General features: G+C 38.0%; 1 protein-coding gene across 5 annotated transcripts in view; it reads left to right on the top strand.

The window, feature by feature from the left end:
* The window catches only part of IQCM (IQ motif containing M), a 664,496-nt gene extending 651,533 nt beyond the window's left edge, over positions 1 to 12,963 (top strand). For all 5 annotated transcript variants that reach the window (XM_058721193.1, XM_058721197.1, XM_058721198.1 and 2 more), the window contains one exon: positions 12,827 to 12,963. The gene's annotated coding sequence lies outside the window, so the exon portion shown is untranslated. The remainder of the gene's footprint in view (positions 1 to 12,826) is intronic.
* Positions 12,964 to 13,700: the final 737 nt, after the last annotated feature.

A 13,700-nucleotide genomic window follows, 5' to 3' on the forward strand; every position in this document is an offset into this window, starting at 1 on the left:
CAGTCTCTTAAAAGATTTGCCATTATGTGGTATCTGAGCACTCCTGCAAAACACAAAAACAGAAATGTGGAGAAAACCAGCATAGCACTAACCACAAAGATGGTCTGGGACTTCTAAAGAGCTCAGGAGAAACTACCTGAACATGAAATGTGGCCAGGAGAAGCTAAAAACAGTCATTTACTCATGAGAGCCTGTGCTGGCAGGTTAAATTCAACTCTGCCTAATAGTCGATTCTATATGAAATCAGATAGCTAAAGCCTGAAAAGAAGAGTCAGAAACCCCATCTATTTTAACCAAAGGATAATTAATTAATTAGTAAGCAAACAAACAAATAAATAACTATAGGCAGAAGGGTTTCCATATAATGGACAAGAATCTCTCATTCGAATAGAAGAATACTGTTTTGGGGCACCTGGGTGGCTCAGTCTGTTGGGCATCGTACTTCGGCTCAGGTCATGATCTCGTGATTCATGGGTTCAGGCCTATGTGCTGACAGCTCAGAGCCTGAAGTCTGCTTTGTGGATTCTGTCTCCCTCTCTTTGCCCCTGCCCAGCTCATTCTCTCTCTCTCTCTCTCTCTCTCTCTCTCTCTCTAAAAAATAAATAAAACATTTTAAAAAATTAAAAAGAATATTGTTTTCCTCTTAGAGCAGAGCAATCTATAAAACCGTGCCAATATAACTGTAATATGCATATTAGAGAAGACTTTTTATTTTAATTTTTGTGACACAGTTTGCAAAAGACTTTAACAAAAGACATTTCAGTCAGCAGAGAGGCATACTTCCCCAAGTTCATGTCTTTGCTCATATTTCAGAAAAATTGCATTTTAGAAATACAACTGGAAAAGTTGTGATTGAAACCAATCACTAGGCGATCTCACACAGAGAACTATGCAATTAGCACCGTTGTTACCCAAAAGCTAGTAGAAGTGGACAGGGGAATTGAGAGAAGAATGAAGAGGAGGATATTTTGAAAGAAAATTGGATTTCAGTCTTGACTTAAAACCGGTTGACATTGAGGGCACCTGGGTTGCTCAATCGGTTAAGCACCTGACTTCGGCTCAGGTCATGATCTCATAGTTGATGGGTTCAAGCCCTGTGCTGGGCTCTGTGCTGACAGCTCACTGCCTGTAGCCTGTTTCAGATCCTGTGTCTCCTTCTCTCTCTACCCCTCCTCTGCTCATGCTCTGTCTCTCTCTCTCTGTGTCTCAAAGGTAAATAAATGTTAATTTTTTTAAAGCCGATTGACATTGTAGTTGTCCTATATGTCACTGTGGCAATAGCCATATTGTCTTAGTCCAAGCTGCCATCACTAAATAGCACAGATTTGGTGGCTAAACAACAGAGATCTATTTTCACAGTTTTGGAGTCCAGAAGTTCATGATCAGAGTGCCAGGAGGGTTGAGTTTTGGTGAGGGTTCTCTTCCTGGCTTGTAGACAGCTGCCTTCTTGCTGAGTCCTCACATGGCCTTTTCTTGGTACATGAGTTCAGAGAAAGAGAAATTTATCTCTTGCTTTTCTTATAAGACCAGTAATTCCATCATAAGAGCTCTGCCCTCCTAACCTTATCTAATGCTAACTACTTCCTCAAAGCTTCATCTCCAAATTAGGGCTTCGATGTATTAATTTTCAGGGAGACCCAAGCATTCAGTTCGTGATCTATATCTATATCTATATCTATATCTATATCTATATCTATATCTAATCACTCAATAAAAGCTAAAACCTTTCCAGTGTCTCTATAATATTCCATGTCCCTCCACAACCTGTTTCCTATTCCCAGTACTGCTTATCATTCCACTAGCACTTTGCTTGCTCTGTTGCAGCCTGATGGTGTCTTCAAGTCCTCTGAATGCACTAAGATTGTTCTCATCTCATGGGGTTTCCATTCGCTGTTCACTTAACATGAAATGTGCTTCTTCCAGGTAGCTATCTGATTTACTCTTTGCTTAAATGCTAGTGCATCAGGAGGGGTTTCCTGAGCATCCGATATAAAATAGCAACCATGCTTACCCACCCCCATCCCACCTTGGCATGCTATCTCTTTTACCCACTTCAATTTATTTTCTATACCTCTCAACATTCTGATACACACACACACACGCACATATACACATATGTGTGTGTATACTTATATATCACACATATATATACTTACCATCTTAGTATCTCAACAGGGACCAATGTGTTTTGTTCACCTCTGTATCTTCTATGTCTAGTCTTATGTTGGCAGGCAGTTTCTCTAAAATCTTTGCTGGAGTACTGTTAAATGAAAAAATTATGTGCTATGTATATTTTACAAACACACACTTAATGGATCCTTATGTTTTCTATTGTTACACAGAGAGTCTGGATTATACTTTTTATAAATTTACCACTCAGATTTGGGGAAAATATTTCAGGAAACGTTCTTTTTCCCACATGACGATCTTTATAACTATAGCATGTTATTCACCTAATTAAAAAGCAGCCTGAGTAAATCACATTTTGTAGAGTATTGTTTATGTGGCGTACCCCTTTTCGGGCAACAGCTTATAACCACTACTGGTATTTGAAGCTGAACATTCTGTATAGTGAACTAAAACAATACTTAAAGTTTAATTCGAAAGTTAATAAAAACTGCCAAGAGAATTGTTAATAACACCTAAACCTATATAACGAAGTGAGAATTCTCTACACATACACCATTAAGGAGACAATAAATTATAGAAATCACATATTTGTCATATTTGTATTCTTATACAAAATGCAGTACTGATAGAAACTTTCAATTCTTCCTTCCAAAGGACCTGTGGAAACTCAGCTTTGGCTAGGTAAATAGTCCCCTCCCTTCCTGGTCTTGCTTTGGTTATTTGTTGCCCATTCCTCCCTGGCAAACTTAGTGGCTTAAAACAACCACCACTTATTTGCACAGAATCTGCAGTCTGGGCAGTGTATAGTGGGAAAGGTTTATCTCCATTTCATGTAGCATCAGCTCAATTGGACATTGGGTGATTCACTCCACGAATGGCTCACTCATATGGCTGGCAATTGGATGTTGGCTATCAGCTGGAGCTTGGTGAAGGATGAGTGCCTGGGGATTCAGTTCCTCTCTGCATGGGTCCCCTCTTATGGGCCTTTCCAGAGGCTTCCTTTTGGCCTCCTCATATCAAGGTGTCTGGATGTACAGAGCAAGTGTCCAAGAAGGTAAAAGAATAGAGAATTTTTATAATCTAGACTTAGAAGTCATACAGCCTTACTTCTGTTGTGTTCCGTTGAACAAATCAGTCACAAAGGTCTACCTGGGTCCAAGGGTTGGGGACAGAGATTCTATTGCTTGATGGAAGGATTGTCAATGTCATTCTAAATGGAGAATGGGGGATGGACTCTGTGGTGGTGTTCCTCTTTGGAAAATACAATCTGCCATGGACCCATCCTGATTTTTTCTTCATATACTATCCAAATCTTGTTGGTGTTTCCTGCACTATTCTTTTCCCATACCTATCTACTCTGGGTTGTTGTTTATTTGTATTTCAGCCCTTATTATTAGTTATAGACAACCCTTCTTTTCTGCTTGTGTACCAAGACTTTATCAACAGTGCTCCTCAAGGAGGTTTGTTTTCTCTGAAATTAATGGCAAGATTTTTCCCATAAATTACTCAGCACTCTGAGAATTGCTTATTTCTTTTCAGTGATCCTAAAGTTCTACTTGACCTTTCCCTTCTTTAGGCCTTTTGTGTTCTTTGTCTATCTGCTTCTGGGTCCTGTACTATCTTACCTATTATAGCAATAAAGAGAGTCTTTTCTTTTCCTACTTTAATGGAAAAATAAAGCAAAGATACCAGGTTATTTGCTGATTAGGGCTTGAGAAGAAAATGAATGTTTTCCTTAATTGGGCAGAAATGTGGGTGACATGACAATGTCCCTGAAACTCTGTTAACTTGCTGTTACTCAAATAGTTACACCCCATCCCCTAGGGCAGTTTTCCTTTTACAGCAGATTGGGTATCACAGCTTCTCTAAATTGAGCCTTATGAAATTGGCCCAGCAGCTATTTACCAGCCCCGAGGTCCACCCTCATCTTTTGTCCTTCATGTGCCTTTCCATGCAGCTCTGGAAACTATTGGAGTCTGCTTCACACTTCGGAGGATTATGGGAAATTGGGATGGAGGAAGCTTACCACCATTTTCCTCCCAGGTACACTGTGCCACAGTTTCTTCAAGTGTTGCTAATACAGGTGTTTCTGTTACAGAAAGTTCAAGACCACACTGTGTCTGTGTATACTTCCCAACTTCAGGGACACGTTTGTTCTTCCTCATATTGGATGAAGAGGGCTGAAAAGAATAAGGCTCTATGCTTCAGACTCCCAGATGCTCTTCCCAAATCCAGTCTCTCTGACTATGTTCAGCATTAACGATGGCACAGACGGGGATGTTTGTGTTCTGCAGCCCCGCACACATCCTGCTAGATTCAGGTTGCCAGGCTCCCCTGGCAGGAACTGTCAATCTTTCTGTGATCCTCCTGCAGTTCTCCCACTGAGCATTAGAAAGGGAAGAGTAGTACTTTCATTCCTACCCAAGCTCTGCTCTCTCCATAAGACTTACCACCTCTCTCCCTACCCAACCCCCCTCTTTGACTGGGATAATGCTGGGGGATGGGGAGAGTTGGTGACTAGGCATTTTCTAAACTGGCTCTTGTCACTAATTCCTGGTAGGAAGGTGGTGGGCTTTCTGGACATAGAACATGAGGTATATTTGTTCTTGGCTTTGGATCTTTGCAAAAATTCTAGAAACTAACTATCCTATTTGCCATCCTAGTTTATGTATTATAAAGTTTAATGTACTGATTATACTAATCTGTACATTTTCTGGTAAGAATTTGGGTTACCCAAAGATACTAGAAAACATTGAGGAATGTGAATTTTTAAATACTCAGTTGCATCTCTCACAGCTATAAAATTAGATTCTCTTACCTAATTTCACAAATAAATGCTTTGTTGTGTGAGCTGTTCTTCTAAGGTTTCATATGCTTCCCCTGAGATGGACACATCCTCATTCAGAGTGTTTCTCCTTCCTGTCCCTGGAGATGACTCCTGAAGGAAAAAAAAAAATTACACTTCAGAGAGAGTAGGAAAACCTCTCTCAGAATCACCCAGCATCTAACAACATTCTTCTTTGTAGCTGCCTACTTTACAGTGTTTCTTTCTCCTTTTTTTCACACAAAACCCCCAAAATAGGGAATTTTCTTCAGCAGAGGAAGGGTCATATGAAGTTACAATTTTCGTAACACTCCCCTAGCAACAGACCCAGGGAGTTTTTCCTACCATATTTATTTTGGGTGGCATAAACCTGGGCATAGACATAAAAATATGGGTGAAGATTTGAATGTGGAATACACCGTGAAGGTCACTGCTGTGTGAATTCTGTATAGTTTGTCACATTATATTGATTTGGCTTTCATTTATTTTGCTATTGTTGTTTTGTTTATTGCCACAAAAACCCCTTCGGTTTTTGTCAGGGAGAACTAACTGAATGGGTCAAATTCATCCAACATTTAGCTATGAGACCAGGCAGTCTTGGATTTGAATTCTGCTGTACCCTGGAGCCTTCTCCACCCAATGAAGAAGCAATTAATAAAAATTATTTGCATGGAGGTGATTGTTACAAGGGTCAGTTTCACTTTGAAGTGCTCATTTTGAAATTGTTATAGGTGAGTGGAAAGTGCACTGGGTTAGATGGAATCCATTCACTAAGAAATAATGATCAAATGTCTTCTAAACACCAGGTACACTTTGAGGGTTGAGGCAACAGCAGTGAGCAATGGGGACAAAAATCCCTGCTCTCCAGGAGACCATATTCTCATGGGAGGAGGCAAATGATAAATAAATTTAAAAAAATAAAATATATCATGTATTTGATGAGAATAAAGTATGAGATCTCCACCCATCAATAACTTGATGACCTTGGAGCTATCATGTACCCTTTTGAGACTTGTTTTTTTCCTCAGTGAGAGTGGATTTGTGTGGATGATCACTAGGTGGCTTTTGGTGTTGACATCTGGTGAGACTTTTCTTTAACTCTTTTCTGGTTTCAGTTTGTTTTTTTGGTGTAAATTCAGAATGGCTTCCATACAGGCAATATTCCAGCTTCACTCACTAAGGGAAGGAGAAATTCAGGTCAGGAGACTGGTGTCTGGGCAACTGGATGTGATTCATAAATTTGCAGTAATTGCTTTTAATCTACTTTTTTTTTGTCCTAAAACTCAGACCTGAATAATCAGGCAACTATATATTAACTTTACCCAAAAGACCTTGGACCACCTGTCTGTTTCCTGTTTTCCTTGCCAAGTATCTCTTCTGGGAAAAGCTGACTGGAAACACAGCAGGACAAAACTCATTTCTCTCCTTTCTTTGTTCCATCTGTCTCTCTTCTCATCTGGGAGATCTCTTGTTCACTTCCTCATTATTTCTCACATTCAAGGCTAAATTCTCCACCTGTGCTTTTGATCCACTGCTTCCCATCTTCTTCCAGATGTTGTTCCTACAGTAAGTCCTACCCTTCCCTATCTTTCCAGTATTTTAGATGTCTCCCTCTGCTGACTCTTTTCACACAAGCTAAAAATACTACCATGTCTTCTCCACTGAAAAAATCCTTCATTCCCTCTGTCTAATGCTCTAATATTCACTTTCCCTTCACTAACCAAGCTACTCTGAAAAAAAAGAGGCTGCATTTTACATAACCTTCTTATCGCCTATTGACTTTTCAAAGCATGGATACAGGTTTGTAACTATAACTACCTTGGAAACTGGTTTCTCCCATATCTTTAATGATGTGCCAAGTATTTTCACCACTCTCTGCAGCATTTGACAATATTGTCCATAATGTTCTTGAAGCTCAGCCCTTATTCATATTTGAGACCTGACTGTGTCATCTATATCTACTCTGGTGTCTTTATCAGCCTCTTTTCCTGGTTCCTTTCTCCCCATACTTCGGACTCTTTCTTTCCTACTTCCCTCTTTGCACTTTTTAAATCCACTTGCAGTTTCCACTACTACCTGATAACTGTCACCTCTCCAGATCCAAACACCTCGTTTGAAATCTTTGTATCTGATTGCCTCTTGGATGGTAGTATACATGACTATGGGGCATCATCCTTGTTTCTTACCTTCAATACAGCCTATTCCCTAATGAATTCATAATATCTACCTCTCCCTTAGCAAGCATGGACTGTTCTTATATTTCGTTTTAGGTTGAAAGGCTTCCATCTACTCAACATTATGCCTTTAAAATTGTCCACATTGATACATGTGTATAGATCTAATTTATTTATTTTAACTGCTATTTAAAGACTCTCTGGACTCAAATCCTATCTCTGCCACTTAATAGCTTTGTGATCTTGGGTAAGTATTTAGTTTCTTCATGCCTTATTATTTTATTTATTTTTAAATTTTTAATGTTTAATTTTTTTGAGAGAGAGTGAGAGTGAGAGAGAGAGAGAGAGTGTGTGAGCAGCGAGGGGCAGAGAGAGAGGGAGACACAGAATCCGAAGCAGGCCCAGGCTCTGAACTGTCAGCACAGACCCCGACGTGGGGCTCGAACTCAGATTATGATCTGAGCCAAAGTCAGATGCTTAACCAACTGAGCCACCCAGGCGCCCCAATGCTTTATAATTTTATATGAAAAATTAAACTTTTATAACTAGTTTCTGAGGTTTATGTTCCTCATAATATATATTTATTTATATATATATGTATATATTTATACACATGTATATATATTTATATACATGTATATATGTATGTACATTCACACATAACATATATCTTTACCAGTACTTGTTATTAACCAGAACTTTTAATTTTCATCAATATTATGGGTACGAAATAGGATGAAATTGCTGCCTCAATTTAAATGCCCAACACCTGCAGGGTTTTGTCCATCCCTCTGTAGGAAAACAAATACATATTGAGCAAGTACTTAAGAGAGTGCCTAGCACTTGGTAACAGCTCAATAAATGTTATCTATTACTCTTACTAATATTATTATGTAGTATGATGTTGTAATGATATAACATACAATTTTGTCCATTTTCTTGTTACCGAATATTGAGTCTTTGTCCTTTTGGTATGAAAAACCTTGCCTAATGATTATGTTATTCCATTCTCTTTGACAATAATTGATTTGAGAATGGGCACATGACCAATATTGAGCAGAGAAACATGAAGTTTTGGAAATGGTTTCCTTGATCCTAAAATGAAGTCACAGGAATATAGGGTCCTTGCTTTTCTTCTAGACACTGTGTGTCTGGATGAGATCCATGGAGGAACTACAGTGTTCTTGCCCCTGAGAGAGGCCAGTCTGGGATAGAAGCTGGTATGTTAATAATGGCAGAAACAGAACTGGAAAGAACTGACTTCTTGAAGACTCATTGAGCCTCTGATCATAATAAGCCTGGTTTTCAGCTAAACTCTGTACACAGGTGATAGTAGACGTCCACGTTAATTAAGCCAATTTGAGATAAGATTTCTATTGCCTAAAGCCAAAAGAATTCTAACTATAAACTTGCTGAAACAGTTTTAAAATATTTATACTCCCACTAGCAATGTATGAGGGTTTGTATTTTTCCATGACTCTATCAACACTTGGTGTGATCAGACCTTTTAATTTCTGACAATATTATGGCTGTGAAATTGAAACTCACTGATGTTGCAGTATAAATCTCTGTGATTTTCTATGTATATAATCATATAATTCTCCTCACCTCGAGTCAATTTATGATTTATATCTCATCTCTTTTTATTCTCTCATTAATTTGCCAGTACTTCCCAGTATAGAGTTGAGAGGAAGCAGTCATGGTAATAACAGCTTAAACAAAATAGTTTATTTCTTACATTTCAAGAAGTCTGGAAACTGGCAGTTTGGGGCTGATATGGTCCTACATGTTGTTAAGAACTCAGGCCTTCCAGTTCTCCACTCTGATACCATTGGTTCATAGCAGCCTCCACATCAGCAGTGGAAATAAGGGGGAAGAGTAGAAAAAGAAAGGTGGTAAGTCACAGGCCAGATGTCTGTTAAGGAAGGGCTCTCAGAAGCTGCCTCCTAAAGTTTTAATTTATATCTCATTAGCCTAAACTTGGATTAGAGGTAGATATGTGGGGGAATAACTAAAATAAGAAATGATCTTTTTTAAAATAATTTTTTGAGTTTATTTATTTTGAGAGAGAGAGTGTGTGTGAGCAGGGAGGGAAAGGGCAGAGAGAGGAGAGAGAATCCCAAGTAGGTCCTGTGGTATCAGCACAAAGCCCGATGCCAGCCTCGAAGTCTCGAACCATGAGATCATGATCTGAGCCGAAATCAAGAGTTGGCTACTTAACCGGCTGAGCCAGCCAGGAGCCCCAAAGTAGGGAATGTTCTAACATTTCACTGCCATTGAATTTGCTTGCTGTTTGGCAGATATGAACAATTGAATAAGAAATTGACCTTCTATTACTGTTTTGTTCCTTTTTTTTTCATAAGTTGTTTTGAATTTTATTAAATGACTGCTGCATTTATTTATATAAATTTTTCTTTACATTGTCAAGTTGACATATTATATTAATGTATTTTTCTAAATTTAAATCATCTAAATATTCTCAGGATCAACACATTGTGAATCAGTTTGCTATTTTACACAGTAGTTTTACATCTATTTCAAAAATGACAATTGCTAATCATTTTTCTGGCTTTATTTGCAGAATCATTAGCAAATACATACTAGTTCCATAAGATTAGTGGGTGAACTTTAATTTTTTGTAAACACTGGGACAGTTTTATAAGAAAAGGGTTTTCTATTTCTTGAAAACGTGGTGGAATACTACAATCTGGACCTGTTGCTTTTTCTGTATGTAGACTTTTTGATAATGATTATATCTCTTTAGTTGATATAGGTGTACTCAAATTTTTTGTTTATATTGAATACATTTTTGTTAACGCATTTTTTTCTAGAAAATTAGCATTTTATTTTAAAATTTATTATAAAGGTTCTGATATTTTGAACAAGTTTTTAAAATCCTCAATATTACATATATTTATGGTCTTTTCAATATCTGTCTAACTATGTACCTATCACCTGTCTGTCTATCTATTGCTTCTCTCTTTCTCTCACCCTTTTTTTTTCCCTGATCCACTTTGGCAGAATTTTGTCTATATTCATGGTGCTTTTATAGAACTGGGCTTTAATTTCATTGCTCTTCTCTATTCTTTTTGCTCATCTTCCATGACATTAATATTTCCTCTTTTGTTGTTTTTCTACTTTCTTAAGTTTTGTTATTTACCTAATTTCTTGATTGTAATTTAGATCATTAATGCTTAATCTGTTAATGAATGTTTAATCTGTGCAGTTCTATATCAGTTACGTATGCTTTAGGCTAAAGTAAACGACACTTTCGGAAATATTTTGAATAGGAGTCCAGGCCTCAGATGGTGGCTTAAAGTCTTCATGGTCTGAGGTCCTTCCATTTTGCTCCTCTCCTATCCCTAGGGAATTGCCCTGATCTGTGTAGTAGAATATCACCCAACTGCACAGCTGCATTCAAGCATAAGATCATAGCATCACTTCTGTTCACTTATGTCTTGTTTTCTGAAACTAGGACAAAGCACACCTTCATCTGCTCTTTTGGCTGGCTTGTGTAGGTTGTCCACCCTCACCCAACACACACACACACACACATGCACACACACACACACACACACGCGTGTATGCACATATGCACACATACACAAATGAATATATGTAATTTTTACAAAGAGCTAATTCATCATGGTGTATAGTTCTTCACCTTTGGATCCAGGTTCAGATCCTGGCTCTAACACTTCAAACTATAGCAACCATCAACAAGTCATTTAACTTTTCTGAAACATGGTGTTCTCATCTGGAAAATGAGAATAATAAAAACATTCTTATGAAGTTGTTGAAGGAAAAGTTTAAGTAGGAAAAGTGCACAGTTCGGTTTTTGGCATCTAGTAGCATTCGATAGAAGTACACCTCTGTGTACCTATAGGAAATGCCTCAGTAAAGGTGGGATCACCAAATCAATTCCCGAGTTCAGAAGAACATGCTTTGTGATTTTCTTGTTATGTTTCTGCTTTGGGGACAAAGGACATTGTTTTTTTAAAGGTGACAATTCTCTAATCATGGTAAAGGGAGATAAATACTTTGTTTTCCTCCAGGGAGAAAAAGAGATGTATTAAATGCTTAACGGAATTTTCTTCAATGCCACAAAATTGGTGGCTATAAATTTTGAACACAAGTTGAATTATTGTTGACGTTTTATTTCCTCAGGGGCTTTTTGACCACATCATTAAACTGTATCACTTTCATTGACCTAATTTTATCACGAAGTCCAGGGGACTATTAAAGGGATACTTTAAAAAATGAAATGAAATGAAATGAAATGAAATGAAATGAAATGAAATGAAATGAAATGAAATGAAATGAAATGAAAGTTTTATTCCATGTGGTCAATGTGATGTTCTTGCTAATTTCTATCAATTGCTGTTAATTCATTTTTGTTTCTTGGAAAAGTATATATAAAGATGAGCATTTCCATAAAAGGACAGATGCCATAGGTGTTGGGCTCAATTATTCTTATTATTTTATTTATTAAGAGCAATATCTAAGAATAAAATGAAAGGTGTTATTTTTCACAAACTCATTTAAGTGAATTTTGAAAATATGGGTTCAGAGAGTCTAGTGACTAGTTTTTAATTCACAGATCAGTATACCTAAATTTTAGAATTCGAACATCACCCCTTGCACACTACTTTGAACACACGATTACTGCACAAAATATATCAGTCAGGATATGAAATTTTTTCCCTTGACTGAGTATGAAAGGAGGCCTGAGAAATGTATCTGTACCTGGTCTCAGGAGCAAGTAGTATAATTTGTTTTATACAATAAAATTCTATCAAAAATTTTACCTAGGGGCACCTGGATGGCTCAGTTAGTTAAGTGTCAGACTCTTGATTTTGGCTCAGGTCATGATCTCATGGTTGGTGGCTTTGAACCCTGAGTCAGGCTCTGCACTGATAGCACAGAGCCTACTTGGGAGACTCTCTCTAACTCTGTCTCTCTACCCCTCTCCAGCTTGCTTATTTTCTCTCAAAATAAATAAATAGATAAACTTTAAGGAAAAAAAATAGAATGATTCAGAGATGAAAAAAATGCAATAAAGGAGATTGGAAATAAGTTTGATGCAGAAATGAATTAAAACTTTAAAGTATCTGAAACATTATGGGGCACCTGGGGGACTCAGTCGGTTAAGTGTCTCATCGAGCCCCACATTGGGCTGTGTGCTGGCAGTCCAAAGCCCACTTGAGATTCTTTCTAGCCCTCTCTCTGTCCCTCCCCTACTTGCTCTCTCTCTCTCAAAAAAGTAAACATTTGAAAAAAATTATCTAGAAAAAAATCAGTTAATTCTAACAACTTATACTACAAAAGGGGAAAGATGAGGAGAGATTGTGAAGGAAAGAGACAAAACAGAGACAGAGACAGAAACAGCCATATAAACAAAGTGACAGAGAGAGAGAGAGAGAGAGAGAGGAGCAGCAGAGAGAGGCATTTCCCCCTACAACTGAGTGAAGTCATCTGCTTACTTGGCTGTGTCTCTAAGATATTAATTCCAAATTGGGGGACATAGAAAGCATGAAGAAATTAACTTCATAAACTATCAGAAGTCTATTTTAGTTAAAATTTAGCTCTTCGATCAAAACCACTTTTTAAAAAAATTCTTAAGGTTAGCGTTATATAGCACCTGAAGAACCAAGACATGTAATGTTTGTCTTCTTTGCCTTCCTTGATCTGTCTCCAGAAACGTGCTCAGAGAAAGGAGCTCAGTGCCCAAGAGGAATAAGGACAGACCTCACACAATGACACATCCTAGATAAGTATCACCTTAAACAATGACGTTGGGACTTCTTCCCTAATCAATCGTATCTGGCTTCCAAATTTAAATACAGTTTTGTTTTTTTTTTTAATTTTTTTTTTCAACGTTTTTTATTTATTTTTGGGACAGAGAGAGACAGAGCATGAACGGGGGAGGGGCAGAGAGAGAGGGAGACACAGAATCGGAAACAGGCTCCAGGCTCCGAGCCATCAGCCCAGAGCCTGACGCGGGGCTCGAACTCACGGACCGCGAGATCGTGACCTGGCTGAAGTCGGACGCTTAACCGACTGCGCCACCCAGGCGCCCCTAAATACAGTTTTTATATAAGCAATGTATGATCTCTATTGTTTTCCTTATATGTATTTTCTACATAGAAGTATCATTACTTGATTTCCCAAGCAAGTCAGTTTTTCCTAAATTGAAAGTTAGCCTTTGTTGAGTGCTTTTTTAACACAGAATAACAGAAGTAGAGTATTTTTGCAAATATAACTATCTGTTTTAATAAAGATGGAGACACCTTGAACTACACACACACACGCAAACACACACACACACACACACACACACACACACACACACATATACTTTGACACATACTTTCAGGTAATAGTGAAGAATGAAGAACCTGAGGGAAGCATTACTTTAGCCTGGTAGTTTTCTTAATTATCATTACCCCTTTATGATGCTATTTGCAGCTGAATAACTAGTTACTCTCTCCCAGCCATGACTTCCTTCTGTTCATCCCTGCAGTGGAGGCAGAATCTTGTGTGTGTGACACTGCAATCTGTCACATGGTATG

Source organism: Neofelis nebulosa, chromosome 3 (assembly GCF_028018385.1).
Source record: "Neofelis nebulosa isolate mNeoNeb1 chromosome 3, mNeoNeb1.pri, whole genome shotgun sequence".
Lineage (NCBI taxonomy): Eukaryota > Metazoa > Chordata > Mammalia > Carnivora > Felidae > Neofelis > Neofelis nebulosa.